Source organism: Argiope bruennichi, chromosome 8 (genome assembly GCF_947563725.1).
Source record: "Argiope bruennichi chromosome 8, qqArgBrue1.1, whole genome shotgun sequence".
Classification (NCBI taxonomy): Eukaryota; Metazoa; Arthropoda; class Arachnida; order Araneae; family Araneidae; genus Argiope; species Argiope bruennichi.
Genome location: NC_079158.1, coordinates 126,592,356 through 126,616,242, shown reverse-complemented (window position 1 = coordinate 126,616,242; position 23,887 = coordinate 126,592,356). Strand labels below are relative to the sequence as shown.

The 23,887-nt window shown below is 45.1% G+C and overlaps 38 non-coding genes across 38 annotated transcripts; all 38 read right to left on the bottom strand.

The window, feature by feature from the left end:
- Positions 1-96: 96 nt before the first annotated feature.
- Positions 97-186, bottom strand: Trnam-cau (transfer RNA methionine (anticodon CAU)). The gene is given in 2 exon segments: positions 97-132; positions 150-186. It is a non-coding gene; the product is annotated as a tRNA-Met (tRNA).
- Positions 187-1,068: 882 nt separating this feature from the next.
- Positions 1,069-1,158, bottom strand: Trnam-cau (transfer RNA methionine (anticodon CAU)). Its single transcript is given in 2 exon segments — positions 1,069-1,104; positions 1,122-1,158. It is a non-coding gene; the product is annotated as a tRNA-Met (tRNA).
- Positions 1,159-2,203: 1,045 nt separating this feature from the next.
- On the bottom strand, positions 2,204-2,293 carry Trnam-cau (transfer RNA methionine (anticodon CAU)). The gene is given in 2 exon segments: positions 2,204-2,239; positions 2,257-2,293. It is a non-coding gene; the product is annotated as a tRNA-Met (tRNA).
- Positions 2,294-2,527: 234 nt separating this feature from the next.
- On the bottom strand, positions 2,528-2,617 carry Trnam-cau (transfer RNA methionine (anticodon CAU)). The gene is given in 2 exon segments: positions 2,528-2,563; positions 2,581-2,617. It is a non-coding gene; the product is annotated as a tRNA-Met (tRNA).
- A 235-nt stretch (positions 2,618-2,852) lies between these two features.
- Positions 2,853-2,942, bottom strand: Trnam-cau (transfer RNA methionine (anticodon CAU)). The gene is given in 2 exon segments: positions 2,853-2,888; positions 2,906-2,942. It is a non-coding gene; the product is annotated as a tRNA-Met (tRNA).
- A 559-nt stretch (positions 2,943-3,501) lies between these two features.
- Positions 3,502-3,591, bottom strand: Trnam-cau (transfer RNA methionine (anticodon CAU)). The gene is given in 2 exon segments: positions 3,502-3,537; positions 3,555-3,591. It is a non-coding gene; the product is annotated as a tRNA-Met (tRNA).
- Positions 3,592-3,825: 234 nt separating this feature from the next.
- Trnam-cau (transfer RNA methionine (anticodon CAU)) lies at positions 3,826-3,915 on the bottom strand. The gene is given in 2 exon segments: positions 3,826-3,861; positions 3,879-3,915. It is a non-coding gene; the product is annotated as a tRNA-Met (tRNA).
- A 234-nt stretch (positions 3,916-4,149) lies between these two features.
- Trnai-uau (transfer RNA isoleucine (anticodon UAU)) lies at positions 4,150-4,239 on the bottom strand. The gene is given in 2 exon segments: positions 4,150-4,185; positions 4,203-4,239. It is a non-coding gene; the product is annotated as a tRNA-Ile (tRNA).
- A 720-nt stretch (positions 4,240-4,959) lies between these two features.
- On the bottom strand, positions 4,960-5,049 carry Trnam-cau (transfer RNA methionine (anticodon CAU)). The gene is given in 2 exon segments: positions 4,960-4,995; positions 5,013-5,049. It is a non-coding gene; the product is annotated as a tRNA-Met (tRNA).
- Positions 5,050-5,121: 72 nt separating this feature from the next.
- Trnam-cau (transfer RNA methionine (anticodon CAU)) lies at positions 5,122-5,211 on the bottom strand. Its single transcript is given in 2 exon segments — positions 5,122-5,157; positions 5,175-5,211. It is a non-coding gene; the product is annotated as a tRNA-Met (tRNA).
- Positions 5,212-5,769: 558 nt separating this feature from the next.
- Positions 5,770-5,859, bottom strand: Trnam-cau (transfer RNA methionine (anticodon CAU)). The gene is given in 2 exon segments: positions 5,770-5,805; positions 5,823-5,859. It is a non-coding gene; the product is annotated as a tRNA-Met (tRNA).
- Positions 5,860-6,417: 558 nt separating this feature from the next.
- Positions 6,418-6,507, bottom strand: Trnat-cgu (transfer RNA threonine (anticodon CGU)). Its single transcript is given in 2 exon segments — positions 6,418-6,453; positions 6,471-6,507. It is a non-coding gene; the product is annotated as a tRNA-Thr (tRNA).
- Positions 6,508-6,579: 72 nt separating this feature from the next.
- Trnam-cau (transfer RNA methionine (anticodon CAU)) lies at positions 6,580-6,669 on the bottom strand. The gene is given in 2 exon segments: positions 6,580-6,615; positions 6,633-6,669. It is a non-coding gene; the product is annotated as a tRNA-Met (tRNA).
- A 234-nt stretch (positions 6,670-6,903) lies between these two features.
- Positions 6,904-6,993, bottom strand: Trnam-cau (transfer RNA methionine (anticodon CAU)). The gene is given in 2 exon segments: positions 6,904-6,939; positions 6,957-6,993. It is a non-coding gene; the product is annotated as a tRNA-Met (tRNA).
- A 3,313-nt stretch (positions 6,994-10,306) lies between these two features.
- Trnam-cau (transfer RNA methionine (anticodon CAU)) lies at positions 10,307-10,396 on the bottom strand. The gene is given in 2 exon segments: positions 10,307-10,342; positions 10,360-10,396. It is a non-coding gene; the product is annotated as a tRNA-Met (tRNA).
- A 234-nt stretch (positions 10,397-10,630) lies between these two features.
- Positions 10,631-10,720, bottom strand: Trnam-cau (transfer RNA methionine (anticodon CAU)). Its single transcript is given in 2 exon segments — positions 10,631-10,666; positions 10,684-10,720. It is a non-coding gene; the product is annotated as a tRNA-Met (tRNA).
- Positions 10,721-10,954: 234 nt separating this feature from the next.
- Positions 10,955-11,044, bottom strand: Trnam-cau (transfer RNA methionine (anticodon CAU)). The gene is given in 2 exon segments: positions 10,955-10,990; positions 11,008-11,044. It is a non-coding gene; the product is annotated as a tRNA-Met (tRNA).
- A 396-nt stretch (positions 11,045-11,440) lies between these two features.
- On the bottom strand, positions 11,441-11,530 carry Trnai-aau (transfer RNA isoleucine (anticodon AAU)). Its single transcript is given in 2 exon segments — positions 11,441-11,476; positions 11,494-11,530. It is a non-coding gene; the product is annotated as a tRNA-Ile (tRNA).
- Positions 11,531-11,764: 234 nt separating this feature from the next.
- On the bottom strand, positions 11,765-11,854 carry Trnam-cau (transfer RNA methionine (anticodon CAU)). Its single transcript is given in 2 exon segments — positions 11,765-11,800; positions 11,818-11,854. It is a non-coding gene; the product is annotated as a tRNA-Met (tRNA).
- A 558-nt stretch (positions 11,855-12,412) lies between these two features.
- Trnam-cau (transfer RNA methionine (anticodon CAU)) lies at positions 12,413-12,502 on the bottom strand. The gene is given in 2 exon segments: positions 12,413-12,448; positions 12,466-12,502. It is a non-coding gene; the product is annotated as a tRNA-Met (tRNA).
- A 72-nt stretch (positions 12,503-12,574) lies between these two features.
- Positions 12,575-12,664, bottom strand: Trnam-cau (transfer RNA methionine (anticodon CAU)). The gene is given in 2 exon segments: positions 12,575-12,610; positions 12,628-12,664. It is a non-coding gene; the product is annotated as a tRNA-Met (tRNA).
- An 882-nt stretch (positions 12,665-13,546) lies between these two features.
- On the bottom strand, positions 13,547-13,636 carry Trnam-cau (transfer RNA methionine (anticodon CAU)). The gene is given in 2 exon segments: positions 13,547-13,582; positions 13,600-13,636. It is a non-coding gene; the product is annotated as a tRNA-Met (tRNA).
- A 234-nt stretch (positions 13,637-13,870) lies between these two features.
- On the bottom strand, positions 13,871-13,960 carry Trnam-cau (transfer RNA methionine (anticodon CAU)). Its single transcript is given in 2 exon segments — positions 13,871-13,906; positions 13,924-13,960. It is a non-coding gene; the product is annotated as a tRNA-Met (tRNA).
- Positions 13,961-15,329: 1,369 nt separating this feature from the next.
- Trnam-cau (transfer RNA methionine (anticodon CAU)) lies at positions 15,330-15,419 on the bottom strand. Its single transcript is given in 2 exon segments — positions 15,330-15,365; positions 15,383-15,419. It is a non-coding gene; the product is annotated as a tRNA-Met (tRNA).
- An 882-nt stretch (positions 15,420-16,301) lies between these two features.
- Positions 16,302-16,391, bottom strand: Trnam-cau (transfer RNA methionine (anticodon CAU)). The gene is given in 2 exon segments: positions 16,302-16,337; positions 16,355-16,391. It is a non-coding gene; the product is annotated as a tRNA-Met (tRNA).
- A 234-nt stretch (positions 16,392-16,625) lies between these two features.
- On the bottom strand, positions 16,626-16,715 carry Trnam-cau (transfer RNA methionine (anticodon CAU)). The gene is given in 2 exon segments: positions 16,626-16,661; positions 16,679-16,715. It is a non-coding gene; the product is annotated as a tRNA-Met (tRNA).
- Positions 16,716-17,111: 396 nt separating this feature from the next.
- On the bottom strand, positions 17,112-17,201 carry Trnam-cau (transfer RNA methionine (anticodon CAU)). Its single transcript is given in 2 exon segments — positions 17,112-17,147; positions 17,165-17,201. It is a non-coding gene; the product is annotated as a tRNA-Met (tRNA).
- Positions 17,202-17,597: 396 nt separating this feature from the next.
- Positions 17,598-17,687, bottom strand: Trnal-caa (transfer RNA leucine (anticodon CAA)). Its single transcript is given in 2 exon segments — positions 17,598-17,633; positions 17,651-17,687. It is a non-coding gene; the product is annotated as a tRNA-Leu (tRNA).
- A 721-nt stretch (positions 17,688-18,408) lies between these two features.
- Positions 18,409-18,498, bottom strand: Trnam-cau (transfer RNA methionine (anticodon CAU)). The gene is given in 2 exon segments: positions 18,409-18,444; positions 18,462-18,498. It is a non-coding gene; the product is annotated as a tRNA-Met (tRNA).
- Positions 18,499-18,732: 234 nt separating this feature from the next.
- Trnam-cau (transfer RNA methionine (anticodon CAU)) lies at positions 18,733-18,822 on the bottom strand. The gene is given in 2 exon segments: positions 18,733-18,768; positions 18,786-18,822. It is a non-coding gene; the product is annotated as a tRNA-Met (tRNA).
- A 558-nt stretch (positions 18,823-19,380) lies between these two features.
- On the bottom strand, positions 19,381-19,470 carry Trnam-cau (transfer RNA methionine (anticodon CAU)). Its single transcript is given in 2 exon segments — positions 19,381-19,416; positions 19,434-19,470. It is a non-coding gene; the product is annotated as a tRNA-Met (tRNA).
- A 1,044-nt stretch (positions 19,471-20,514) lies between these two features.
- On the bottom strand, positions 20,515-20,604 carry Trnam-cau (transfer RNA methionine (anticodon CAU)). Its single transcript is given in 2 exon segments — positions 20,515-20,550; positions 20,568-20,604. It is a non-coding gene; the product is annotated as a tRNA-Met (tRNA).
- A 72-nt stretch (positions 20,605-20,676) lies between these two features.
- Trnam-cau (transfer RNA methionine (anticodon CAU)) lies at positions 20,677-20,766 on the bottom strand. Its single transcript is given in 2 exon segments — positions 20,677-20,712; positions 20,730-20,766. It is a non-coding gene; the product is annotated as a tRNA-Met (tRNA).
- Positions 20,767-21,000: 234 nt separating this feature from the next.
- On the bottom strand, positions 21,001-21,090 carry Trnam-cau (transfer RNA methionine (anticodon CAU)). Its single transcript is given in 2 exon segments — positions 21,001-21,036; positions 21,054-21,090. It is a non-coding gene; the product is annotated as a tRNA-Met (tRNA).
- Positions 21,091-21,971: 881 nt separating this feature from the next.
- Trnam-cau (transfer RNA methionine (anticodon CAU)) lies at positions 21,972-22,061 on the bottom strand. The gene is given in 2 exon segments: positions 21,972-22,007; positions 22,025-22,061. It is a non-coding gene; the product is annotated as a tRNA-Met (tRNA).
- Positions 22,062-22,288: 227 nt separating this feature from the next.
- On the bottom strand, positions 22,289-22,378 carry Trnam-cau (transfer RNA methionine (anticodon CAU)). Its single transcript is given in 2 exon segments — positions 22,289-22,324; positions 22,342-22,378. It is a non-coding gene; the product is annotated as a tRNA-Met (tRNA).
- An 881-nt stretch (positions 22,379-23,259) lies between these two features.
- Positions 23,260-23,349, bottom strand: Trnam-cau (transfer RNA methionine (anticodon CAU)). Its single transcript is given in 2 exon segments — positions 23,260-23,295; positions 23,313-23,349. It is a non-coding gene; the product is annotated as a tRNA-Met (tRNA).
- A 227-nt stretch (positions 23,350-23,576) lies between these two features.
- On the bottom strand, positions 23,577-23,666 carry Trnam-cau (transfer RNA methionine (anticodon CAU)). Its single transcript is given in 2 exon segments — positions 23,577-23,612; positions 23,630-23,666. It is a non-coding gene; the product is annotated as a tRNA-Met (tRNA).
- Positions 23,667-23,887: the final 221 nt, after the last annotated feature.

Genomic DNA, 23,887 nt, shown 5'->3' with positions numbered 1-23,887 from the left:
TGTTGCCTACTGCGCTACCGAGGCTTTGAACCCAGGGCAATAGAAGACTATCGCAACGTTAACAAAACAAGTAACAACTTTCTCAAAAGGAATCGTTGCCCCGGGTGAGGATCGAACTCATGACCTTCAGATAGCTCTATTGAGAGGATTATGAGACTGACGCGCTGACTACTGCGCTACCGAGGCTTCGAACTAATGGCAATAGAAGAATATCGCAACGTTAACAAAACAACTAACAACTTTCTCAAAAAGAAACGTTGCCCCGGGTGAGGATCGAACTCACGACCTTCAGATAGCTCTATTGAGAGGATTATGAGACTGACGCGCTGCCTACTGCGTTACTGAGGCTTCGAACCAATGGCAATAGAAGGATATCGCAACGTTAACAAAACAAGTAACAACTTTCTCAAAAAGAAACGTTGCCCCGGTCGAGGATCGAGCTCACGGTCTCCAGATAGCTCCATTGAGAGGATTACGAGACTGACGCGCTGCTTACTGCGCTACCGATACTTCGAACCAATAGCAATAGAAGAATATCGCAACGTTAACAAAACAAGTAACAACTTTCTCAAAAAGTAAGGTTGCCCCGGTTGAGGGTCGAACTCACGACCTCCAGATAGCTCCATTGAGAGGATTATGAGACTGACGCGCTGCCTACTGCGCTACCGAGGCTTTGAACCCAGGGCAATAGAAGAATATCGAGACGTTAACAAAACAAGTAAAAACTTTCTCAAAAGGAAGCGTTGCCCCGGGTGAGGATCGAACTCACGACCTTCAGATAGCTCTATTGAGAGGATTATGAGACTGACGCGCTGCCTACTGCGCTACCGATACTTCGAACCAATAGCAATAGAAGAATATCGCAACGTTAACAAAACAAGTAACAATTTTCTCAAAAAGAAACGTTGTCCCGGGTGAGGATCGAACTCACGAAATCCAGATAGCTCCATTGAGAGGATTATGAGACTGACGCGCTGCCTAATGCGCTACCGAGGTTTCGAAACCATGGCAATAGAAGAATATCGCAACGTTTACAAAACAATTAACAACTTCCTCGAAAAGAAACGTTGCCCCGGGTGAGGATCGAATTCACGACCTTCAGATAGCTCTATAGAGAAGATTATGAGACTGACGCGCTACCTACTGCGCTACCGAGGCTTCGAGCCAATGGCAATAGAAGAATATCGCAACGTTAACAAAACAAGTAACAACTTTTTCAAAAAATAACGTAGCCACGAGTGAGGATCGAACTCGCTAACTTCAAATAGCTCTATTGAGATAATAATGATTCTGACGCGCTGCCTACTGCGCTACAGAGGCGTCGAAGCAATGGCAATAGATGAATATCGCAACTTTAACAAAAAAAAGAAAAAGATTTTTCATAAAATAACGTTAACCCGGGTGAGGATCGAACTCATGACCTTCAGATAGCTTTATTGAGAGGATTATGAGACTGATGCGCTGCCTACTGCGCTACCGAGGCTTCGAACCCATGGCAATAGAAGAATATCGCAACGTTAACAAAACAAGTAACAACTTTCTCAAAAAGAAACGTTGCCCCGGGTGAGGATCGAACTCACGACCTTCATATAGCTCTATAGAGAGGATTATGTGTTTGACGTGCTGCCTAGTGCGCTACCGAGGCTTTGAACCCAGGGCAATAGAAGAATATCGCAACGTTAACAAAACAAGTAACAACTTTCTCAAAAGAAAACATTGTCCCGGGTGAGGATCGAACTCACGACCTTCAGATAGCTCTATCGAGAGGATTATGAGACTGACGCGCTGCCTACTGTGCTACCCAGGCTTCGAACCAATGGCAACAGAAGAATATCGCAACGTTAACAAAACAAGTAACAACTTTCTCAAAAAGAAACGTTGCCCCGGGTGAGGATCGAACTCACGAAATCCAGATAGCTCCATTGAGAGGATTATGAGAATGACGCGCTGCCTACTGCGCTACCGAGGCTAGGAACCCAGGGCAATAGCAGAATATCGCAACGTTAACAAAACAAGTAACAACTTTCTCAAAAGGAAACGTTGCCCCGGGTGAGGATCGAACTCACGACTTTCAGATAGCTCTATTGAGAGGATTATGAGAGTGACGCGCTGCCTACTGCGCTACCGAGGCTTTGAAGCCAGGGCAATAGAAGAATATCGCAACGTTAACAAAACAAGTAACAACTTTCTCAAAAGGAAACATTGCCCCGGGTGAGGATCGAACTCACGACCTTCAGATAGCTCTATTGAGATGATTATGAGACTGACGCGCTGCCTACTGCGCTACCGAGGCTTCGAACCAATTTCTATAGAAGAAAATCTCAACGTTAACAAAACAAGTAACAACTTTCCCAAAAAGAAACGTTGCCCCGGGTGAGGATCGAACTCACGACCTCCAGATAGCTCCATTGAGAGGATTATGTGTCTGACGTGCTGCCTACTGCGCTACCGAGGCTTTGAACCCAGGCCAATAGAAGAATATCGCAACGTTAACAAAACAAGTAACAACTTTCTCAAAAGGAAACATTGCCCCGGGTGAGGATCGAACTCACGACCTTCAGATAGCTCTATTGAGATGACTATGAGACTGACGCGCTGCCTACTGCGCTACCGAGGCTTCGAACCAATTTCTATAGAAGAATATCGCAACGTTAACAAAACAAGTAACAACTTTCTCAAAAAAAAAACGTTGCCCCGGGTGAGGATCGAACTCACGACCTTCATATAGCTCTATAGAGAGGATTATGTGTTTGACGTGCTGCCTACTGCGCTACCGAGGCTTTGAACCCAGGGCAATAGAAGAATATCGCAACGTTAACAAAACAAGTAACAACTTTCTCAAAAGGAAACATTGCCCCGGGTGAGGATCGAACTCACGACCTTCAGATAGCTCTATCGAGAGGATTATGAGACTGACGCACTGCCTACTGCGCTACCGAGGCTTCGAACCAACTTTCTATAGAAGAATATCTCAACGTTAACAAAACAAGTAACAACGTTTTCGAAAAATAACGTTGCCCCGTGTGAGGATCGAACTAACGACCTCCAGATAACTCTATTGAGAGGATTATGAGACTAACGCGCTGCCTACTGTGCTACCCAGGCTTCGAACCAATGGCAACAGAAGAATATCGCAACGTTAACAAAACAAGTAACAACTTTCTCAAAAAGAAACGTTGCCCCGGGTGAGGATCGAACTCACGAAATCCAGATAGCTCCATTGAGAGGATTATGAGAATGACGCGCTGCCTACTGCGCTACTGAGGCTAGGAACCCAGGGCAATAGCAGAATATCGCAACGTTAACAAAACAAGTAACAACTTTCTCAAAAGGAAACGTTGCCCCGGGTGAGGATCGAACTCACGACTTTCAGATAGCTCTATTGAGAGGATTATGAGAGTGACGCGCTGCCTACTGCGCTACCGAGGCTTTGATGCCAGGGCAATAGAAGAATATCGCAACGTTAACAAAACAAGTAACAACTTTCTCAAAAGGAAACATTGCCCCGGGTGAGGATCGAACTCACGACCTTCAGATAGCTCTATTGAGATGATTATGAGACTGACGCGCTGCCTACTGCGCTACCGAGGCTTCGAACCAATTTCTATAGAAGAAAATCTCAACGTTAACAAAACAAGTAACAACTTTCCCAAAAAGAAACGTTGCCCCGGGTGAGGATCGAACTCACGATCTCCAGATAGCTCCATTGAGAGGATTATGTGTCTGACGTGCTGCCTACTGCGCTACCGAGGCTTTGAACCCAGGCCAATAGAAGAATATCGCAACGTTAACAAAACAAGTAACAACTTTCTCAAAAGGAAACATTGCCCCGGGTGAGGATCGAACTCACGACCTTCAGATAGCTCTATTGAGATGACTATGAGACTGACGCGCTGCCTACTGCGCTACCGAGGCTTCGAACCAATTTCTATAGAAGAATATCGCAACGTTAACAAAACAAGTAACAACTTTCTCAAAAAGAAACGTTGCCCCGGGTGAGGATCGAACTCACGATATCCAGATAGCTCCATTGAGAGGATTATGAGACTGACGTGCTACCTGCTGCGCTACCGAGGCTTCGAACCAAAGGCAATAGAAGAATATCGCAACGTTAACAAAACAAGTAACAACTTTCTCAAAAAGAAACGTTGCCCCGGGTGAGGATCGAACTCACGACCTTCATATAGCTCTATAGAGAGGATTATAAGACTGACACGCTGCCTACTGCGCTACCGAGGCTTTGAACCCAAGGCAATAGAAGAATATCGCAACGTTAACAAAACAAGTCACAACTTTCTCAAAAGGAAACGTTGCCCCGGGTGAGGATCGAACTCACGATCTCCAGATAGCTCCATAGAGAGGATTATGTGTCTGACGTGCTGCCTACTGCGCTACCGAGGCTTTGAACCCAGGGCAATAGAAGAATATCGCAACGTTAACAAAACAAGTAACAACTTTCTCAAAAGGAAACATTGCCCCGGGTGAGGATCGAACTCACGACCTTCAGAGAGCTCTATCGAGAGGATTATGAGACTGACGCACTGCCTACTGCGCTACCGAGGCTTCGAACCAATTTCTATAGAAGAATATCTCAACGTTAACAAAACAAGTAACAACGTTTTCGAAAAATAACGTTGCCCCGTGTGAGGATCGAACTAACGACCTCCAGATAACTCTATTGAGAGGATTATGAGACTAACGCGCTGCCTACTGTGCTACCCAGGCTTCGAACCAATGGCAACAGAAGAATATCGCAACGTTAACAAAACAAGTAACAACTTTCTCAAAAAGAAACGTTGCCCCGGGTGAGGATCGAACTCACGAAATCCAGATAGCTCCATTGAGAGGATTATGAGAATGACGCGCTGCCTACTGCGCTACCGAGGCTAGGAACCCAGGGCAATAGCAGAATATCGCAACGTTAACAAAACAAGTAACAACTTTCTCAAAAGGAAACGTTGCCCCGGGTGAGGATCGAACTCACGACTTTCAGATAGCTCTATTGAGAGGATTATGAGACTGACGCGCTGCCTACTGCGCTACCGAGGCTTTGAAGCCAGGGCAATAGAAGAATATCGCAACGTTAACAAAACAAGTAACAACTTTCTCAAAAGGAAACATTGCCCCGGGTGAGGATCGAACTCACGACCTTCAGATAGCTCTATTGAGATGATTATGAGACTGACGCGCTGCCTACTGCGCTACCGAGGCTTCGAACCAATTTCTATAGAAGAAAATCTCAACGTTAACAAAACAAGTAACAACTTTCCCAAAAAGAAACGTTGCCCCGGGTGAGGATCGAACTCACGATCTCCAGATAGCTCCATTGAGAGGATTATGTGTCTGACGTGCTGCCTACTGCGCTACCGAGGTTTTGAACCCAGGCCAATAGAAGAATATCGCAACGTTAACAAAACAAGTAACACCTTTCTCAAAAGGAAACATTGCCCCGGGTGAGGATCGAACTCACGACCTTCAGACAGCTCTATTGAGATGACTATGAGACTGACGCGCTGCCTACTGCGCTACCGAGGCTTCGAACCAATTTCTATAGAAGAATATCGCAACGTTAACAAAACAAGTAACAACTTTCTCAAGAAGAAACGTTGCCCCGGGTGAGGATCGAACTCACGATATCCAGATAGCTCCATTGAGAGGATTACGAGACTGACGTGCTGCCTGCTGCGCTACCGAGGCTTCGAACCAAAGGCAATAGAAGAATATCGCAACGTTAACAAAACAAGTAACAACTTTCTCAAAAGGAAACATTGCCCCGGGTGAGGATCGAACTCACGACCTTCAGATAGCTCTATTGAGATGACTATGAGACTGACGCGCTGCCTACTGCGCTACCGAGGCTTCGAACCAATTTCTATAGAAGAATATCTCAACGTTAACAAAACAAGTAACAACGTTTTCGAAAAATAACGTTGTCCCGTGTGAGGATCGAACTAACGACCTCCAGATAACTCTATTGAGAGGATTATGAGACTAACGCGCTGCCTACTGTGCTACCCAGGCTTCGAACCAATGGCAACAGAAGAATATCGCAACGTTAACAAAACAAGTAACAACTTTCTCAAAAAGAAACGTTGCCCCGGGTGAGGATCGAACTCACGAAATCCAGATAGCTCCATTGAGAGGATTATGAGAATGACGCGCTGCCTACTGCGCTACCGAGGCTAGGAACCCAGGGCAATAGCAGAATATCGCAACGTTAACAAAACAAGTAACAACTTTCTCAAAAGGAAACGTTGCCCCGGGTGAGGATCGAACTCACGACTTTCAGACAGCTCTATTGAGAGGATTATGAGACTGACGCGCTGCCTACTGCGCTACCGAGGTTTTGAACCCAGGCCAATAGAAGAATATCGCAACGTTAACAAAACAAGTAACACCTTTCTCAAAAGGAAACATTGCCCCGGGTGAGGATCGAACTCACGACCTTCAGACAGCTCTATTGAGAGGATTACGAGACTGACGTGCTGCCTGCTGCGCTACCGAGGCTTCGAACCAAAGGCAATAGAAGAATATCGCAACGTTAACAAAACAAGTAACAACTTTCTCAAAAGGAAACATTGCCCCGGGTGAGGATCGAACTCACGACCTTCAGATAGCTCTATTGAGATGACTATGAGACTGACGCGCTGCCTACTGCGCTACCGAGGCTTCGAACCAATTTCTATAGAAGAATATCGCAACGTTAACAAAACAAGTAACATTTTTCTCAAAAAGAAACGGTGCCCCGGGTAAGGATCGAACTCACGATATCCAGATAGCTCCATTGAGAGGATTATGAGACTGACGTGCTGCCTGCTGCGCTACCGAGGCTTCGAACCAATTTCTATAGAAGAATATCTCAACGTTAACAAAACAAGTAACAACTTTCCCAAAAAGAAACGTTGCCCCGGGTGAGGATCGAACTCACGACCTTCAGATAGCTCTATAGAGAAGATTATGAGACTGACGCGCTACCTACTGCGCTACCGAGGCTTCGAGCCAATGGCAATAGAAGAATATCGCAACGTTAACAAAACAAGTAACAACTTTTTCAAAAAATAACGTAGCCACGAGTGAGGATCGAACTCGCTAACTTCAAATAGCTCTATTGAGACAATAATGATTCTGACGCGCTGCCTACTGCGCTACAGAGCCGTCGAAGCAATGGCAATAGATGAATATCGCAACTTTAACAAAAAAAAGAAAAAGATTTTTCATAAAATAACGTTAACCCGGGTGAGGATCGAACTCATGACCTTCAGATAGCTTTATTGAGAGGATTATGAGACTGATGCGCTGCCTACTGCGCTACCGAGGCTTCGAATCCATGGCAATAGAAGAATATCGCAACGTTAACAAAACAAGTAACAACTTTCTCAAAAAGAAACGTTGCCCCGGGTGAGGATCGAACTCACGACCTTCATATAGCTTTATAGAGAGGATTATGAGACTGACGCGCTGCCTACTGCGCTACCGAGGCTTTGAACCCAGGGCAATAGAAGAATATCGCAACGTTAACAAAACAAGTAACAAATTTCTCAAAAGGAAACGTTGCCCCGGGTGAGGATCGAACTCACGATCTCCAGATAGCTCCATTGAGAGGATTATGTGTCTGACGTGCTGCCTACTGCGCTAAAGAGGCTTTGAACCCAGGGCAATAGAAGAATATCGCAACGTTAACAAAACAAGTAACAACTTTCTCAAAAGGAAACATTGCCCCTGGTGAGGATCGAACTAACGACCTCCAGATAGCTTTATTGAGAGGATTATGAGACTAACGCGCTGCCTACTGTGCTACCCAGGCTTCGAACCAATGGCAACAGAAGAATATCGCAACGTTAACAAAACAAGTAACAACTTTCTCAAAAAGAAACGTTGCCCCGGGTGAGGATCGAACTCACGAAATCCAGATAGCTCCATTGAGAGGATTATGAGAATGACGCGCTGCCTACTGCGCTACCGAGGCTATGAACCCAGGGCAATAGCAGAATATCGCAACGTTAACAAAACAAGTAACAACTTTCTCAAAAAGAAACGTTGCCCCGGGTGCGGATCGAACTCACGACCTTCATATAGCTCTATAGAGAGGATTATGAGACTGACGCGCTGCCTACTGCGCTACCGAGGCTTTGAACCCAGGGCAATAGAAGAATATCGCAACGTTAACAAAACAAGTAACAACTTTCTCAAAAGGAAACGTTGCCCCGGGTGAGGATCGAACTCACGATATCCAGATAGCTCCATTGAGAGGATTATGAGACTGACGTGCTGCCTACTGCGCTACCGAGGCTTTGAACCCAGGGCAATAGAAGACTATCGCAACGTTAACAAAACAAGTAACAACTTTCTCAAAAGGAATCGTTGCCCCGGGAGAGAATCGAACTCATGTCCTTCAGATAGCTCTATTGAGAGGATTATGAGAATGACGCGCTGACTACTGCGCTACCGAGGCTTCGAACTAATGGCAATAGAAGAATATCGCAACGTTAACAAAACAACTAACAACTTTCTCAAAAAGAAACGTTGCCCCGGGTGAGGATCGAACTCACGACCTTCAGATAGCTCTATTGAGAGGATTATGAGACTGACGCGCTGCCTACTGCGTTACTGAGGCTTCGAACCAATGGCAATAGAATGATATCGCAACGTTAACAAAACAAGTAACAACTTTCTCAAAAAGAAACGTTGCCCCGGGTGAGGATCGAGCTCACGGTCTCCAGATAGCTCCATTGAGAGGATTATGAGACTGACGCGCTGCTTACTGCGCTACCGATACTTCGAACCAATAGCAATAGAAGAATATCGCAACGTTAACAAAACAAGTAACAACTTTCTCAAAAAGTAAGGTTGCCCCGGTTGAGGGTCGAACTCACGACCTCCAGATACCTCCATTGAGAGGATTATGAGACGGACGCGCTGCCTACTGCGCTACCGAGGCTTTGAACCCAGGGCAATAGAAGAATATCGAGACGTTAACAAAACAAGTAAAAACTTTCTCAAAAGGAAGCGTTGCCCCGGGTGAGGATCGAACTCACGACCTTCAGATAGCTCTATTGAGAGGATTATGAGACTGACGCGCTGCCTACTGCGCTACCGATACTTCGAACCAATAGCAATAGAAGAATATCGCAACGTTAACAAAACAAGTAACAACTTTCTCAAAAAGAAACGTTGTCCCGGGTGAGGATCGAACTCACGAAATCCAGATAGCTCCATTGAGAGGATTATGAGACTGACGCGCTGCCTAATGCGCTACCGAGGCTTCGAAACCATGGCAATAGAAGAATATCGCAACGTTTACAAAACAATTAACAACTTCCTCGAAAAGAAACGTTGCTCCGGGTGAGGATCGAATTCACGACCTTCAGATAGCTCTATAGAGAAGATTATGAGACTGACGCGCTACCTACTGCGCTACTGAGGCTTCGAGCCAATGGCAATAGAAGAATATCGCAACGTTAACAAAACAAGTAACAACTTTTTCAAAAAATAACGTAGCCACGAGTGAGGATCGAACTCGCTAACTTCAAATAGCTCTATTGAGGTAATAATGATTCTGACGCGCTGCCTACTGCGCTACAGAGGCTTCGAAGCCAGGGCAATAGAAGAATATCGCAACGTTAACAAAACAAGTAACAACTTTCTCAATAAGAAACGTTGCCCCGGGTGAGGATCGAACACACGACCTTCATATAGCTCTATAGAGAGGATTATGAGACTGACGCGCTGCCTACTGCGCTACCGAGGCTTTGAACCCAAGGCAATAGAAGCATATCGCAACGTTAACAAAACAAGTAACAACGTTTTCGAAAAATAACGTTGCCCCGTGTGAGGATCGAACTAACGACCTCCAGATAACTCTATTGAGAGGATAATGAGACTAACGCGCTGCCTACTGTGCTACCCAGGCTTCGAACCAATGGCAACAGAAGAATATCGCAACGTTAACAAAACAAGTAACAACTTTCTCAAAAAGAAACGTTGCCCCGGGTGAGGATCGAACTCACGAAATCCAGATAGCTCCATTGAGAGGATTATGAGAATTACGCGCTGCCTACTGCGCTACCGAGGCTAGGAACCCAGGGCAATAGCAGAATATCGCAACGTTAACAAAACAAGTAACAACTTTCTCAAAAGGAAACGTTGCCCCGGGTTAGGATCGAACTCACGACTTTCAGATAGCTCTATTGAGAGGATTATGAGACTGACGCGCTGCCTACTGCGCTACCGAGGCTTCGAAGCCAGGGCAATAGAAGAATATCGCAACGTTAACAAAACAAGTAACATTTTTCTCAAAAGGAAACATTGCCCCGGGTGAGGATCGAACTCACGACCTTCAGATAGCTCTATTGAGATGATTATGAGACTGACGCGCTGCCTACTGCGCTACCGAGGCTTCGAACCAATTTCTATAGAAGAAAATCTCAACGTTAACAAAACAAGTAACAACTTTCCCAAAAAGAAACGTTGCCCCGGGTGAGGATCGAACTCACGATCTCCAGATAGCTCCATTGAGAGGATTATGTGTCTGACGTGCTGCCTACTGCGCTACCGAGGCTTTGAACCCAGGCCAATAGAAGAATATCGCAACGTTAACAAAACAAGTAACAACTTTCTCAAAAGGAAACATTGCCCCGGGTGAGGATCGAACTCACGACCTTCAGATAGCTCTATTGAGATGACTATGAGACTGACGCGCTGCCTACTGCGCTACCGAGGCTTCGAACCAATTTCTATAGAAGAATATCGCAACGTTAACAAAACAAGTAACAACTTTCTCAAAAAGAAACGTTGCCCCGGGTGAGGATCGAACTCACGATATCCAGATAGCTCCATTGAGAGGATTATGAGACTGACGTGCTGCCTGCTGCGCTACCGAGGCTTCGAACCAAAGGCAATAGAAGAATATCGCAACGTTAACAAAACAAGTAACAACTTTCCCAAAAAGAAACGTTGCCCCGGGTGAGGATCGAACTCACGACCTTCAGATAGCTCTATAGAGAAGATTATGAGACTGACGCGCTGCCTACTGCGCTACCGAGGCTTCGAACCAATTTCTATAGAAGAATATCTCAACGTTAACAAAACAAGTAACAACTTTTTCGAAAAATAACGTTGCCCCGTGTGAGGATCGAACTAACGACCTCCAGATAGCTTTATTGAGAGGATTATGAGACTAACGCGCTGCCTACTGTGCTACCCAGGCTTCGAACCAATGGCAACAGAAGAATATCGCAACGTTAACAAAACAAGTAACAACTTTCTCAAAAAGAAACGTTGCCCCGGGTGAGGATCGAACTCACGAAATCCAGATAGCTCCATTGAGAGGATTATGAGAATGACGCGCTGCCTACTGCGCTACCGAGGCTATGAACCCAGGGCAATAGCAGAATATCGCAACGTTAACAAAACAAGTAACAACTTTCTCAAAAAGAAACGTTGCCCCGGGTGAGGATCGAACTCACGATATCCAGATAGCTCCATTGAGAGGATTATTAGACTGACGTGCTGCCTACTGCGCTACCGAGGCTTTGAAGCCAGGGCAATAGAAGAATATCGCAACGTTAACAAAACAAGTAACAACTTTCTCAAAAAGAAACGTTGCACCGGGTGAGGATCGAACTCACGATCTGCAGATAGCTCCATTGAGAGGATTATGTGTCTGACGGGCTGCCTACTGCGCTACCGAGGCTTTGAACCCAGGGCAATAGAAGAATATCGCAACGTTAACAATACAAGTAACAACTTTCTCAAAAGGAAACATTGCCCCGGGTGAGGATCGAACTCACGACCTTCAGATAGCTCTATTGAGAGGATTATGAGACTGACGCGCTGCCTACTGCGCTACCGAGGCTTCGAACCAATTTCTATAGAAGAATATCTCAACGTTAACAAAAAAAGTAACAACTTTCCCAAAAAGAAACGTTGCCCCGGGTGAGGATCGAACTCACGATCTCCAGATAGCTCCATTGAGAGGATAATGTGTCTGACGTGCTGCCTACTGCGCTACCGAGGCTTTGAACCCAGGCCAATAGAAGAATATCGCAACGTTAACAAAACAAGTAACAACTTTCTCAAAAAGAAACGTTGCCCCGGGTGAGGATCGAACTCACGATATCCAGATAGCTCCATTGAGAGGATTATGAGACTGACGTGCTGCCTACTGCGCTACCGAGGCTTTGAACCCAGGGCAATAGAAGAATATCGCAACGTTAACAAAACAAGTAACAACTGTCTCAAAAGGAAACGTTGCCCCGGGTGAGGATCGAACTTACGACCTTCAGATAGCTCTATAGAGAGGATTATGAGACTGACGCGCTGCCTACTGCGCTACCGAGGCTTCTAACTAATGGCAATAGAAGAATATCGCAACGTTAACAAAACAAGTAACAACTTTCTCAAAAAGAAACGTTGCCCCGGGTGAGGATCGAACTCACGGTCTCCAGATAGCTCCATTGAGAGGATTATGAGACTGACGCGCTACCTACTGCGCTACCGAGGCTTCGAGCCAATGGCAATAGAAGAATATCGCAACGTTAACAAAACAAGTAACAACTTCCTCAAAAAGAAACGTTGCCCCGGGTGAGGATCGAACTCACGACCTTCAGATAGCTCTATAGAGAAGATTATGAGACTGACGTGCTACCTACTGCGCTACCGAGGCTTCGAGCCAATGGCAATAGAAGAATATCGCAACGTTAACAAAACAAGTAACAACGTTTTCAAAAAATAACGTAGCCACGGGTAAGGATCGAACTCACTAACTTCAAATAGCTCTATTGAGATAATAATGATTCTGACGCGCTGCCTACTGCGCTACAGAGGCGTCGAAGCAATGGCAATAGATGAATATCGCAACTTTAACAAAACAAGTAACAACTTTCTCAAAAGGAAACATTGCCCCGGGTGAGGATCGAACTCACGACCTTCAGATAGCTCTATTGAGAGGATTATGAGACTGCCGCGCTGCCTACTGCGCTACCGAGGCTTCGAACCAATTTCTATAGAAGAATATCTCAACGTTAACAAAACAAGTAACAACTTTTTCGAAAAATAACGTTGCCCCGGGTGAGGATCGAACTAACGACCTCCAGATAGCTCTATTGAGAGGATTATGAGACTAACGCGCTGCCTACTGTGCTACCCAGGCTTCGAACCAATGGCAACAGAAGAATATCGCAACGTTCACAAAACAAGTAACAACTTTCTCGAAAAGAAACGTTGCCCCGGGTGAGGATCGAACTCACGATATCCAGATAGCTCCATTGAGAGGATTATGAGACTGACGTGCTGCCTACTGCGCTACCGAGGCTTTGAACCCAGGACAATAGAAGAATATTGCAACGTTAACAAAACAAGTAACAAATGTCTCAAAAGGAAACGTTGCCCCGGGTGAGGATCGAACTCACGACCTTCATATAGCTCTATAGAGAGGATTATGAGACTGACACGCTGCCTACTGCGCTACTGAGGTTTCGAACTAATGGCAATAGAAGAATATCGCAACGTTAACAAAACAAGTAATAACTTTCTCAAAAAGAAACGTTGCCCCGGGTGAGGATCGAACTCACGACCTTCAGCTAGCTCTATAGAGAGGATTATGAGACTGACGCGCTGCCTACTGCGCTACCGAGGCTTTGAACCCAGGGCAATAGAAGCATATCGCAACGTTAACAAAACAAGTAACAACTTTCTCAAAAAGAAACGTTTCCCCGGGTGAGGATCGAACTCACGGTCTCCAGATAGCTCCATTGAGAGGATTATGTGTCTGACGTGCTGCCTACTGCGCTACCGAGGCTTTGAAGCCAGGCCAATAGAAAAATATCGCACCGTTAACAAAACAAGTAACAACTTTCTCAAAAGAAAACATTGCCCCGGGTGAGGATCGAACTCACGACCTTCAGATAGCTCTATTGAGATGATTATGAGACTGACGCGCTGCCTACTGCGCTACCGAGGCTTCGAACCAATTTCTATAGAAGAATATCTCAACGTTAACAAAACCAGTAACAACTTTTTCGAAAAATAACGTTGCCCCGGGTGAGGATCGAACTAACGATTTCCAGATAGCTCTATTGAGAGGATTATGAGACTAACGCGCTGCCTACTGTGCTACCCAGGCTTCGAACCCGTGGCAACAGAAGAATATCGCAACGTTAACAAAACAAGTAACAACTTTCTCAAAAGGAAACGTTGCCCCGGGTGAGGATCGAACTCACGACCTTCAGATAGCTCTATTGAGAGGATTATGAGACTGACGCGCTGCCTACTGTGCTACCCAGGCTTCGAATCAAGGGCAAAAGATAAATATCGCAACTTTAGCAAAAAAAGAAAAAGAATGTTCAAAATACAACATTGCTCCGGGTGAGGATCGAACTCACGACCTTCAGATAGCTCTATTGAGAGGATTATGAGAATGACGCGCTGCCTACTGCGCTACCGAGGCTTCGAGCCAATGGCAATAGAAGAATATCGCAACGTTAACAAAACAAGTAACAACTTTTTCAAAAAATAACGTAGCCACGAGTGAGGATCGAACTCACTAACTTCAAATAGCTCTATTGAGATAATAATGATTCTGACGCGCTGCCTACTGCGCTACAGAGGCGTCGAAGCAATGGCAATAGATGAATATCGCAACTTTAACAAAAAAAAGAAAAAGATTTTTCATAAAATAACGTTAACCCGGGTGAGGATCGAACTCATGAACTTCAGATAGCTCTATTGAGAGAATTATGAGACTGATGCGCTGCCTACTGCGCTACCGAGGCTTCGAAACCATGGCAATAGAAGAATATCGCAACGTTAACAAAACAAGTAACAACTTTCTCAAAAAGAAACGTTGCCCCGGGTGAGGATCGAACTCACGAGCTTCAGATAGCTCTATTGAGAGGATTATGAGACTGACGCGCTGCCTACTGTCTTACCGAGGCTTCGAACCAATTTCTATAGAAGAATATCTCAACGTTAACAAAACAAGTAACAACTTTTTCGAAAAATAACATTGCCCCGTGTGAGGATTGAACTAACGACCTCCAGATGGTTCTATTGAGAGGATTATGAGACTAACGCGCTGCCTACTGTGCTACCCAGGCTTCGAACCAATTTCAACAGAAGAATATCGCAACGTTAACAAAACAAATAACAACTTTCTCAAAAAGAAACGTTGCCCCGGGTGAGGATCGAACTCTCGAAATCCAGATAGCTCCATTGAGAGGATTATGAGAATGACGCGCTGCCTACTGCGCTACCGAGGCTATGAACCTAGGGCAATAGCAGAATATCGCAACGTTAACAAAACAAGTAACAACTTTCTCAAAAAGAAACGTTGCCCCGGGTGAGGATCGAACTCACGACCTTCAGATAGCTCTATTGAGAGGATTATGAGACTGACGCGCTGCCTACTGCGCTACCAAGGCTTCGAACCAATGGCAATAGAAGAATATTGCAACGTTAACAAAACAAGTAAAAACCTTCTCAAAAAGAAACGTTGCCCCGGGTGAGGATCGAACTCACGATATCCAGATAGCTCCATTGAGAGGATTATGAGACTGACGTGCTGCCTACTGCGCTACCGAGGCTTTGAAGCCAGGGCAATAGAAGTATATCGCAACGTTAACAAAACTAGTAACAATTTTCTCAAAAGGAAACGTTGCCCCGGGTGAGGATCGAACTCACGACTTTCAGATAGCTCTATTGAGAGGATTATGAGACTGCCGCGCTGCCTACTGCGCTACCGAGGCTTCGAACCAATTTCTATAGAAGAATATCTCAACGTTAACAAAACAAGTAACAACTTTTTCGAAAAATAACGTTGCCCCGGGTGTGGATCGAACTAACGACCTCCAGATAGCTCTATTGAGAGGATTATGAGACTGACGCGCTGCCTACTGTGCTACCCAGGCTTTGAATCAATGGCAAAAGATGAATATCGCAACTTTAGCAAAAAAAGAAAAAGGATGTTCAAAATACAACATTGCTCCGGGTGACGATCGAACTCACGACCTTCAGATAGCTCTATAGAGAGGATTATGAGACTGACGCGCAGCCTACTGCGCTACTGAGGCTTCGAACTAATGGCAATAGAAGAATATCGCAACGTTAACAAAACAAGTAATAACTTTCTCAAAAAGAAACGTTGCCTCGGGTGAGGATCGAACTCACGACCTTCAGCTAGCTCTATAGAGAGGATTATGAGACTGACGCGCTGCCTACTGCGCTACCGAGGGTTTGAACCCAGGGCAATAGAAGAATATCGCAACGTTAACAAAACAAAAAACAACTTTCTCAAAAGGAAACGTTGCCCCGGGTGAGGATCGAACTCACGACCTTCAGATAGCTCTATAGAGCGGATTATGAGACTGACGCGCTGCCTACTGCGCTACCGAGGCTTCGAACTAATGGCAATAGAAGAATATCGCAACGTTAACAAAACAAGTAACAACTTTCTCAAAAAGAAACGTTTCCCCGGGTGAGGATCGAACTCACGGTCTCCAGATAGCTCCATTGAGAGGATTATGTGTCTGACGTGCTGCCTACTGCGATACCGAGGCTTTGAAGCCTGTCCAATAGAAAAATATCGCAACGTTAACAAAACAAGTAACAACTTTCTCAAAAGAAAACATTGCCCCGGGTGAGGATCGAACTCACGACCTTCAGATAGCTCTATTGAGATGATTATGAGACTGACGCGCTGCCTACTGCGCTACCGAGGCTTCGAACCAATTTCTATAGAAGAATATCTCAACGTTAACAAAACCAGTAACAACTTTTTCGAAAAATAACGTTGCCCCGGGTGAGGATCGAACTAACGATTTCCAGATAGCTCTATTGAGAGGATTATGAGACTAACGCGCTGCCTACTGTGCTACCCAGGCTTCGAACCAATGGCAACAGAACAATATCGCAACGTTAACAAAACAAATAACAACTTTCTCAAAAAGAAACGTTGCCCCGGGTGAGGATCGAACTCTCGAAATCCAGATAGCTCCATTGAGAGGATTATGAGAATGACGCGCTGCCTACTGCGCTACCGAGGCTATGAACCTAGGGCAATAGCAGAATATCGCAACGTTAACAAAACAAGTAACAACTTTCTCAAAAAGAAACGTTGCCCCGGGTGAGGATCGAACTCACGACCTTCAGATAGCTCTATTGAGAGGATTATGAGACTGACGCGCTGCCTACTGCGCTACCAAGGCTTCGAACCAATGGCAATAGAAGAATATTGCAACGTTAACAAAACAAGTAAAAACTTTCTCAAAAAGAAACGTTGCCCCGGGTGAGGATCGAACTCACGACCTTCAGATAGCTCTATTGAGAGGATTATGAGACTGACGCGCTGCCTACTGTGCTACCCAGGCTTCGAATCAATGGCAAAAGATGAATATCGCAACTTTAGTAAAAAAAGAAAAAGGATGTTCAAAATACAACATTGCTCCGGGTGAGGATCGAACTCACGACCTTCAGATAGCTCTATTGAGAGGATTATGAGACTGACGCGCTGCCTAATGCGCTACCGAGGCTTCGAAACCATATCAATAGAAGAATATCGCAACGTTTACAAACCAATTAACAACTTCCTCGAAAAGAAACGTTGCCCCGGGTGAGGATCGAACTCACGACCTTCAGATAGCTGTATAGAGAAGATTTTGAGACTGACGCGCTACCTACTGCGCTACCGATGCTTCGAGCCAATGGCAATAGAAGAATATCGCAACGGTAACAAAACAAGTAACAACTTTTTCAAAAAATAACGTAGCCACGAGTGAGGATCGAACTCACTAACTTCAAATAGCTCTATTGAGATAATAATGATTCTGACGCGCTGCCTACTGCGCTACAGAGGCGTCGAAGCAATGGCAATAGAAGAATATCGCAACTTTAACAAAAAAAAGAAAAAGATTTTTCATAAAATAACGTTAACCCGGGTGAGGATCGAACTCATCAACTTCAGATAGCTCTATTGAGAGAATTTTGAGACTGATGCGCTGCCTACTGCGCTACCGAGGCTTCGAAACCATGGCAATAGAAGAATATCGCAACGTTAACAAAACAAGTAACAACTGTCTCAAAAAGAAACGTTGCCCCGGGTGAGGATCGAACTCACGACCTTCATATAGCTCTATAGAGAGGATTATGAGACTGACGCGCTGCCTACTGCGCTACCGAGGCTTTGAACCCAGGGCAATAGAAGAATATCGCAACGTTAAATAAACAAGTAACAACTTTCTCAAAAGAAAACGTTGCCCCGGGTGAGGATCGAAATCACGACCTTCAGATAGCTCTATTGAGAGGATTATGAGACTGACGCGCTGCCTACTGCGCTACCGAGGCTTCGAACCAATTTCTATAGAAGAATATCTCAACGTTAACAAAACAAGTAACAACTTTCTCAAAAAGAAACGTTGCCCCGGGTGAGGATCGAACTCACGACCTTCAGATAGCTCTATTGAGAGGATTATGAGACTGACGCGCTGCCTACTGCGCTACCGAGGCTTCGAGCCAATGGCAATAGAAGAATATCGCAACGTTAACAAAACAAGTAAAAACTTTCTCAAAAAGAAACGTTGCCCCGGGTGAGGATCGAACTCACGATATCCAGATAGCTCCATTGAGAGGATTATGAGACTGACGTGCTGCCTACTGCGCTACCGAGGCTTTGAAGCCAGGGCAATAGAAGTATATCGCAACGTTAACAAAACAAGTAACAACTTTCTCAAAAGGAAACGTTGCCCCGGGTGAGGATCGAACTCACGACTTTCAGATAGCTCTATTGAGAGGATTATGAGACTGACGCGCTGCCTACTGCGCTACCGAGGCTTCGAACCAATTTCTATAGAAGAATATCTCAACGTTAACAAAACAAGTAACAACTTTTTCGAAAAATAACGTTGCCCCGGGTGAGGATCGAACTAACGACCTCCAGATAGCTCTATTGAGAGGATTATGAGACTGACGCGCTGCCTACTGTGCTACCCAGGCTTTGAATCAATGGCAAAAGATGAATATCGCAACTTTAGCAAAAAAAGAAAAAGGATGTTCAAAATACAACATTGCTCCGGGTGACGATCGAACTCACGACCTTCAGATAGCTCTATTGAGAGGATTATGAGACTGACGCGCTGCCTACTGCGCTACCGAGGCTTCGAGCCAATGGCAATAGAAGAATATCGCAACGTTAACAAAACAAGTAAAAACTTTCTCAAAAAGAAACGTTGCCCCGGGTGAGGATCGAACTCACGATATCCAGATAGCTCCATTGAGAGGATTATGAGACTGACGTGCTGCCTACTGCGCTACCGAGGCTTTGAAGCCAGGGCAATAGAAGTATATCTCAACGTTAACAAAACAAGTAACAACTTTCTCAAAAGGAAACGTTGCCCCGGGTGAGGATCGAACTCACGACTTTCAGATAGCTCTATAGAGAGGATTATGAGACTGACGCGCTGCCTACTGCGCTACCGAGGCTTCGAACCAATTTCTATAGAAGAATATCTCAACGTTAACAAAACAAGTAACAACTTTTTCGAAAAATAACGTTGCCCCGGGTGAGGATCGAACTAACGACCTCCAGATAGCTCTATTGAGAGGATTATGAGACTGACGCGCTGCCTACTGTGCTACCCAGGCTTTGAATCAATGGCAAAAGATGAATATCGCAACTTTAGCAAAAAAAGAAAAAGGATGTTCAAAATACAACATTGCTCCGGGTGACGATCGAACTCACGACCTTCAGATAGCTCTATTGAGAGGATTATGAGACTGACGCGCTGCCTACTGCGCTACCGAGGCTTCGAACCAATTTCTATAGAAGAATATCTCAACGTTAACAAAACAAGTAACAACTTTTTCGAAAAATAACGTTGCCCCGGGTGAGGATCGAACTAACGACCTCCAGATAGCTCTATTGAGAGGATTATGAGACTAACGCGCTGCCTACTGTGCTACCCAGGCTTCGAACCAATGGCAACAGAAGAATATTGCAACGTTAACAAAACAAGTAACAACTTTCTCAAAAAGAAACGTTGCCCCGGGTGAGGATCGAACTCACGATATCCAGATAGCTCCATTGAGAGGATTATGAGACTGACGTGCTGCCTACTGCGCTACTGAGGCATCGAACTAATGGCAATAGAAGAATATCGCAACGTTAACAAAACAAGTAACAACTTTCTCAAAAAGAAACGTGTCCCCGGGTGAGGATCGAACTCACGGTCTCCAGATAGCTCCATTGAGAGGATTATGAGACTGACACGCTGCCTACTGCGCTACCGAGGCTTCGAACCAATTTCTGTAGAAGAATATCTCAACGTTAACAAAACAAGTAACAACTTTTTCGAAAAATAACGTTGCCCCGTGTGAGGATCGAACTGACGACCTTCAGATAGCTCTATAGAGAGGATTATCAGACTGACGCGCAGCCTACTGCGCTACTGAGGCTTCGAACTAATTGCAATACAAGAATATCGCAACGTTAACAAAACAAGTAATAACTTTCTCAAAAAGAAACGTTGCCTCGGGTGAGGATCGAACTCACGACCTTCAGCTAGCTCTATAGAGAGGATTATGAGACTGACGCGCTGCCTACTGCGCTACCGAGGCTTTGAACCCAGGGCAATAGTAGAATATCGCAACGTTAACAAAACAAAAAACAACTTTCTCAAAAGGAGACGTTGCCCCGGGTAAGGATCGAACTCACGACCTTCAGATAGCTCTATAGAGCGGATTATGAGACTGACGCGCTGCCTACTGCGCTACCGAGGCTTCGAACTAATGGCAATAGAAGAATATCGCAACGTTAACAAAACAAGTAACAACTTTCTCAAAAAGAAACGTTGCCCCGGGTGAGGATCGAACTCACGGTCTCCAGATAGCTCCATTGAGAGGATTATGTGTCTGACGTGCTGCCTACTGCGCTACCGAGGCTTTGAACCCAGGCCAATAGAAAAATATCGCAACGTTAACAAAACAAGTAACAACTTTCTCAAAAGGAAACATTGCCCCGGGTGAGGATCGAACTCACGACCTTCAGATAGCTCTATTGAGATGATTATGAGACTGACGCGCTGCCTACTACGCTACCGAGGCTTCGAACCAATTTCTATAGAAGAATATCTCAACGTTAACAAAACCAGTAACAACTTTTTCGAAAAAAAACGTTGTCCCGGGTGAGGATCGAACTAACGACCTCCAGATAGCTCTATTGAGAGGATTATGAGACTAACGCGCTGCCTACTGTGCTACCCAGGCTTCGAACCAATGGCAACAGAAGAATATCGCAACGTTAACAAAACAAGTAACAACTTTCTCAAAAAGAAACGTTGCCCCGGGTGAGGATCGAACTCACGACCTTCAGATAGCTCTATTGAGAGGATTATGAGACTGACGCGCTGCCTACTGTGCTACCCAGGCTCCGAATCAATGGCAAAAGATGAATATCGCAACTTTAGCAAAAATAGAAAAAGGATGTTCAAAATACAACATTGCTCCGGGTGAGGATCGAACTCACGACCTTCAGATAGCTCTATTGAGAGGATTATGAGACTGACGCGCTGCCTAATGCGCTACCGAGGCTTCGAAACCATATCAATAGAAGAATATCGCAACGTTAACAAAACAAGTAACAACTTTCTCAAAAGAAACGTTGCCCCGGGTGAGGATCGAACTCACGACCTTCATATAGCTCTATTGAGAGGATTATGATACTGACGCGCTGCCTACTGCGCTACCCAGGCTTCGAACCAATTTCAACAGAAGAATATCGCAACGTTAACAAAACAAGTAACAACTTTCTCAAAAAGAAACGTTGCCCCGGGTGAGGATCGAGCTCACGAAATCCAGATAGCTCCATTGAGAGGATTATGAGAATAACGCGCTGCCTACTGCGCTACCGAGGCTATGAACCCAGGGCAATAGCAGAATATCGCAACGTTAACAAAACAAGTAACAACTTTCTCAAAAAGAAACGTTGCCCCGGGTGAGGATCGAACTCACGACCTTCAGATAGCTCTATTGAGAGGATTATGAGACTGACGCGCTGCCTACTGCGCTACCGAGGCTTCGAACCAACGGCAATAGAAGAATATCGCAACGTTAAGAAAACAACTTTCTCAAAAAGAAACGTTGCCCCGGATGAGGATCGAACTCACGATATCCAGATAGCTCCATTGAGAGGATTATGAGACTGACGTGCTGCCTACTGCGCTACCGAGGCTTTGAACCCAGGCCAATAGAAAAATATCGCAACGTTAACAAAACAAGTAACAACTTTCTCAAAAGGAAACATTGCCCCGGGTGAGGATCGAACTCACGACCTTCAGATAGCTCTATTGAGATGATTATGAGACTGACGCGCTGCCTACTACGCTACCGAGGCTTCGAACCAATTTCTATAGAAGAATATCTCAACGTTAACAAAACCAGTAACATTTTTTTCGAAAAAAAACGTTGTCCCGGGTGAGGATCGAACTAACGACCTCCAGATAGCTCTATTGAGAGGATTATGAGACTAACGCGCTGCCTACTGTGCTACCCAGGCTTCGAACCAATGGCAACAGAAGAATATCGCAACGTTAACAAAACAAGTAACAACTTTCTCAAAAAGAAACGTTGCCCCGGGTGAGGATCGAACTCACGACCTTCAGATAGCTCTATTGAGAGGATTATGAGACTGACGCGCTGCCTACTGTGCTACCCAGGCTCCGAATCAATGGCAAAAGATGAATATCGCAACTTTAGCAAAAATAGAAAAAGGATGTTCAAAATACAACATTGCTCCGGGTGAGGATCGACCTCACGACCTTCAGATAGCTCTATTGAGAGGATTATGAGACTGACGCGCTGCCTAATGCGCTACCGAGGCTTCGAAACCATATCAATAGAAGAATATCGCAACGTTAACAAAACAAGTAACAACTTTCTCAAAAGAAACGTTGCCCCGGGTGAGGATCGAACTCACGACCTTCATATAGCTCTATTGAGAGGATTATGATACTGACGCGCTGCCTACTGCGCTACCCAGGCTTCGAACCAATTTCAACAGAAGAATATCGCAACGTTAACAAAACAAGTAACAACTTTCTCAAAAAGAAACGTTGCCCCGGGTGAGGATCGAGCTCACGAAATCCAGATAGCTCCATTGAGAGGATTATGAGAATAACGCGCTGCCTACTGCGCTACCGAGGCTATGAACCCAGGGCAATAGCAGAATATCGCAACGTTAACAAAACAAGTAACAACTTTCTCAAAAAGAAACGTTGCCCCGGGTGAGGATCGAACTCACGACCTTCAGATAGCTCTATTGAGAGGATTATGAGACTGACGCGCTGCCTACTGCGCTACCGAGGCTTCGAACCAACGGCAATAGAAGAATATCGCAACGTTAAGAAAACAACTTTCTCAAAAAGAAACGTTGCCCCGGATGAGGATCGAACTCACGATATCCAGATAGCTCCATTGAGAGGATTATGAGACTGACGTGCTGCCTACTGCGCTACCGAGGCTTTGAAGCCAGGGCAATAGAAGTATATCGCAACGTTAACAAAACAAGTAACAACTTTCTCAAAAGGAAACGTTGCCCCGGGTGAGGATCGAACTCACGACTTTCAGATAGCTCTATTGAGAGGATTATGAGACTGACGCGCTGCCTACTGCGCTACCGAGGCTTCGAACCAATGGCAATAGAAGAATATCGCAACGTTAACAAAACAAGTAACAACTTTCTCAAAAAGAAACGTTGCCCCGGGTGAGGATCGAACTCACGATCTCCGGATAGCTCCATTGAGAGGCTTATGTGTCTGACGTGCTGCCTACTGCGCTACCGAGGCTTTGAACCCAGGGCAATAGAAGAATATCGCAACGTTAACAAAACAAGTAACAACTTTCT